The sequence below is a fragment of the Lontra canadensis genome, unplaced genomic scaffold (genome assembly GCF_010015895.1).
Source record: "Lontra canadensis isolate GAN:19392208 unplaced genomic scaffold, GSC_riverotter_1.0 scaffold1, whole genome shotgun sequence".
In the NCBI taxonomy this organism is placed as follows: domain Eukaryota; kingdom Metazoa; phylum Chordata; class Mammalia; order Carnivora; family Mustelidae; genus Lontra; species Lontra canadensis.
Window position 1 is genome coordinate 105,468,546 of NW_022630995.1, and position 6,000 is coordinate 105,474,545.

Here is a 6,000-nt window from a genome sequence, read left to right on the forward strand (position 1 = left end):
TAGTGAAGCCATATGATATTTGACTCTCTCTCCTCGACTTTTTCACTCAGCATAATCTCCTCCAGTCCCGTCCATGTTGATACAAAACTTGAGTGTTCATCCTTTCTGATGGAGGCATAATACTCCATTGAATATATGGACCATATCTTCTTCATCCATTCGTCCATTGAAGGGCATCTTGGCTCTTTCCACAATTTGGTGATTGTGGCCATTGCTGCTATGAACATTGGGATACAGATGGCCCTTTTTTTCACTACATCTGTATCTTTGGGGTAAATACTCAGTAGTGCAATTGCAGGGTCATAGGGAAGCTCGATTTTTAATTTCTTAAGGACTCTCCACACTGATTTCCAAAGTGGCCGCACCAACTTGCATTCCCACCAACAGTGTAAGAAGGTTCCCCTTTCTCCACATCCTCTTCAACACTTGTTGTTTACTGTCTTGTTAATTTTGGCCATTCTAAGGTATAGGTATAAGGTGGTATCTCAATATGGTTTTAATTTGAATCTCCCTGATGGCTAATGATGATCAACATTTTTTCATATGTCTGTTAGCTATTTGTATGCCTTCTTTGGAGAAGTGTTTGTTCATGTCTTTTGCTGATTTTTTCTTTCTTTCTTTTTTTTTTTTTTTTTTGTTATTTACAGAGAGAGAGAGAGAGAGAGAGAGATTGATTGAGATCACAAGTAGGCAGAGAGGCAGGCAGAGAGAGGGGGGAAGCAGGCTCCCGGCTGAGCAGAGAGCCCGATGTGGGACTTGATCCCAGGACCCTGGGATCATGACCTGAGCCGAAGGCAGAGGCTTAACCCACTGAGCCACCCAGGTGCCCCTTTGGCCGATTTTTTGATGTGATTATCTGTTTTGTGTGTGTTGAGTTTGAGGAGTTATTTATAGAACTTGGATATCAACAGTTGTGTTTGCTGGAAGTCCTAACAACAGCAATCAGAAAATTAAAAAAGTAAATAAATAAAAGGTCTTCAAATTGGCAAAGAAGAAATCAAACTCTCTCTTTGCAGATGACATGATACTTTACATGGAAAACCCAAAAGACCCCACCCCCAAACTACTAGAACTCATACAGCAATTCAGTAATGTGGCAGGATACAAAATCAATGCACAGAAATCAGTTGCTTTCTTATATATTGACAATGAAAATATAGAAAGGGAAATTAGAGAATCTATTCCATTTACTATAGCACCAAGAACCATAGATACCTGGGAATAAACCTAACCAAAGAGGTAAAGGATCTGTACTCAAGGAACTACAGAACACTCATGAAAGAAACTGAAGAAGACACAAAAAGATGGAAGAGCATTCCATGCTCATGGATCAGAATAATAAACATCGTTAAAATGTCTATACTGCCCAAAGCAATCTATGCTTTCAATGCCATCCCGAAAAAAATTCCACCAGCATTTTTCAACATGCTGGAACAAACAATCCTAAAGTTTGTATGGAATCAGAAAAGACTCCAAATTGCTAAGGAAATGTTGAAAAAGAAAAACAAAACTGGGGTCATTATGTTGCCTGATTTCAAGCTTTACTACAAAGCTGTGATCACCAAGACAGCATGGTACTGGCACAAAAACAGACACATAGACCAGTGCAAAAGAGTAAGTAGAGAGCTCAGATATGGACTCTCTCAACTCTATGGTCAAATAATCTTCAACAAAGCAGGAAAATATATACAGTGAAAAAAAGGCAGTCTCTTCAATAAATGGTGCTGGGAAAATTGGATAGCTATGTATAGAAGAATGAAACTTGACCATTCTTTTACACCATACACAAAGATAAACACGAAATGGATAAAAGACCTCAACCTGAGGCAGGAGTCTATCAAAATCCTAGAGGAGAACCTAGGCAGTAACCTCTTCGACATCAGCCACAGCAACTTCTTTCAAGACATGTCTACAAAGGCAAAGGAAACAAAAGCAAAAATGAACTTTGCGGATTTCATCAAGATCAAAAGCTTCTGCACAGCAAAGGAAACAGTCAACAAAACAAAGAGGCAACCCACGGAATGGGAGAAGATATTTGCAAATGACAGTACAGACAAAAGGCTGATATCCAAGATCTATAAAGAACTCAAACTCTACACTGTATCATCTTTATCAATAAAAACTATCTTAAATTATTCATCAGTTTCCCTGCTAGACATTCCCACTCTAATTTTCTTCTTACAAAAGATTACCACCAGGTTTTTAAATTTAATATGCTACACATAAACTCAGGAGCTGTTTGTGCTTGGTATCCATGGTGAGATTATTATTAAGAATACAGTTAAGGATGCAGTAGGACAATTTTACCAACCACTCATCAGGTTGCAAATTCGTAAAGAGGAACCACCTGTAACTCAAATAGGGTCATTACTCCCTTGATCACACACTATTAATATTTCCTTGAGGCTGTTTTCTAATAAAACTGCTCAAAGAACAGGAATAAGCTTATTAAGAGGGAAAAAAGTTAATTGGTAATGATGTGAAAATCAAGCTTAGGTTTTAAAGTCCCCAATCTACAGCATATATTTAAGTAGTTACCAGATGACTGGATGGTGTCTGCTAGAGCAATCATTCTTTGTTAAATTACTAAGTTCTACTCTTAAAACGAGGAGGTGCATTAAAGATAACTATACATATTAGCTGAACATTTGCCATAACAAAATATATACATGCTCACAAAGCTCCATGCCAACTACATTAAAACTGAAATAATTGTATTTGTAAATACAATTTAATTGGAAACTATTAAGTAGTCTCATCAAACAGATCAGTTTATTCAATGCTTTGGCACACATTTGCATATGAATTTATTTTAATAGGCTCATCATAATATAGTTCTATTAAAGCACCTTTACTGTTATGAAATAATTGTCACCTGATCTTACAAATTTGCAAATCAAAACTGCTCCTTCGGGATGCTTGGGTGGCTCAGTGGTTAAGCCTCTGCCTTCGGCTCAGGTCATGATTCCAGGGTCCTGGGATCGAGTCCCGCATTGGGCTCCTTGCTCGGCAGGGAGCCTGCTTCTCTCTCAACCTCTGCTTGTGTGCTTGCACGTGCGCGCTCTCTGTCTCTGACAAATAAATAAATAAATAAAATCTTAAAAAAAAAACACAAAACAAAACAAAACAAAAACTGCCCCTTCTAAGTCAAATGCCACAAAATTCTCTGGTTATGACATATTACCTGGGATAGCTGCAGTAATTCTAATGCTGATATGAAATATCCTCTTCCCAGATGACAATGCTGGCCGGGCTCTTACCCATTCGTTCATTCACTCACTCACTCACTCACTCATTTGTGTATTACGTGTTTCATTTTTATTGTTTGTATCTGCATTGAATCTGTGACTTTTTGTCCAGGTAGATGCACAATTAGGCAACCAAAAAGTCATTATGAATTATATTTTTTAGATCTCTTTTCTTCTACTTGTATTTCTCAACACTTGAAGGAGATTTCCGCACCACATCAACATATTCTGAAAACGCTCTTTTCTGTCCCATCCTTTTTATTCATAAAATACACTTACCTTTCTCAAATCTTCTCTAAAGGTTCTCTGAGGAATTCTTCTGCAAGCCCTATCTGAAGACTTCCCTTCACACTCTCCTTCTTATCTTAATTCCCTATTACAAAAAATCCCAGAGAACCAGTCAAAAACCTGCAAAGAAACCAAGCAAAGAGAAATAAATGAGATGACAAGGCCTCTAACCTCTTTTAAAAATAGGAAAGATAGGGACATTCTTTTTTTTTTTTTTTAAAGATTTAGCTATTCATTTTAGAGAGAGAGCATGAGAGCAGGGGGAGGGGTAAAGGGAGGGAATCTCAAACAGACTCCCTACAGAGCAGGGGGCCCAATCAGGGCTCAATCTTACAACCTTGAGATCACAACCAGAGCCAATATCAAGAGTTGGATGCTCAATGGACTGAGCCACCTAGGAGCCCCCGAATAGGGACATTTATAATTCAATTACTTTTTTCCCATTTAATAAGCATTTAACAACTAGAAATAGGTGCCAAAAAGCAAAAATGAAATAAAGATCCATGCTTTTAAGGGGCTTCAGTCTAGTGTTGTATATATGTATATGGGGGAAGAGGTGAGTGTTATTAAAATAATTTCATCTAAATTTTATTAGTATCTGGATGAATGCAATTACCGCAAAGGAAGAAGAATGGGAAAATTGACAGCATTCTGTAATGTAAGATATGAAAGAGGAGCAAAGGAGATACAACCTAGATGATTCCCAGATGGATGCCTCGCTTTATGACTGGTTGAATAGTGGTATCAGTCAAAGAAACATAAATGTGAGAGTGAATCTGATAAGTTTAATTTTGAAGAAGCAGAGCTGGTAATATCTATTTATACTTATGTATAGCCACATGGAGATGCAGTACAAATTAGAAACTTGACTCTCAGGAGAGATATCTCAAACGGAAGCTTCACCTGAGACATCATCAGCATAGGCATGGGTTAAAGAGAGTGAACACACTGTCTTAGGGAGAGCCCACACAGTAGGAATAAAACAGTGGATAATTATAGGAAAGAAACTGAGTGTTGCTGAAGGGGAGAAGGATGGAGGGATGGGATAACTCGGTGATGGACATTAAGGAGGGCCTGTGATGTAATGAGCACTGGGTGTTATACAAGACTGATGAACCACTGACCTCTATCAATGAAACCAATAATACATTATATGTTAATTTAAAAGAAAAGAATAAAACAGTGAAGAGCACCCACAGGTAAAAAATGGGCAGAAGGAAAATCAAGATTGAATAGCCACAGGTGACAAGCCAAGAGAGAGAAATGTCACAGAGGCAGAGGGAGGTGCGTATCACTAGAATGCTCAATTCCTGAATCAAACACAAGAGCTCCAGTCTAACAGATAAATACTATTTATTTGATAGGAGCTCTACTCCAGGCTCTCATCAGATAAATACCAAAAGCCAGTTCTAAGCATTTGTGAAGGGATCGTTTTAAGCACCTGAAATGTTGGAAAAATAACATAATGGGCATTTTATCTAGGCATTTCCCTAGATTCTAATGTCTGCATTAAGAACGTTAATGCCTGCATTAAGAACGTTAATCCCTGCATTACTACTATTAGGAAGCACTATTCCTGAATCCATCTCATTTTCCTGCAGAAATGCCTCCTTTGAGTGATTCTTTATTGTTAGTTCCTCAACCTTTGTAGATAATAGATATACAGAACTCCATTTTGAATGATATAGAGGTGTTCTTTGCAAAATTCTAATTGAAAACATTGTCAGATATGTTATCCCATGGCCCTTATATAAAGACCCACACGATGGATGCCTTTTTGAATTTGTGCCATTGAAGTTTGTTTCTGCTGATGATCTGATATTATTCCCTTTATAGGACAACATGAAACCAACATATCTTCCATTTTGCCGAAGTTACCAGGACACACAGAATTAAATCTACATTAATCCATTAATTTGATGTCTGGTAACAAAAAGATTTACCTTGCTATTTTTGTTTCTTTTTAAATTGTGTTTACATGTTTAAAGCAAACTTAAATACTTCTTAGATTAAAAAGAAATCAGCTCCAATTTCCCCTACCCTCTTATTCTCCCCCACATCTCTACCCCAACAAAGCTAGGGCACCTTTCCACGGTGGCTCCTAGCAATTGTTATAATGCAGTAAGTGCATGTCTTTCTTGAAAGAAGTCCAGATATTAAATTACATTAAGGAAAGATTCTGAGCATTATCATGTCCTTGGTCCCTTTCACTATGTCCAGTGGCAAATAACTACTACCCGGAATAATGATGAATCCTTATCATCATTGAGAGATCTATCTCAGCACCATAAATAGTCCCTTTGGGTTGTTCAAGTAATTTGCATAACTAAAAGATATAGCAAAATAGTGCAATTGTTTTTTATCTCCACCCACAGGATATTTGAACACTTATCAAATAAAATCTCAAGAACATTCTTGAGCATACTATATTTCTTGATTTAAATATAAAAGTTATTTTAAAATT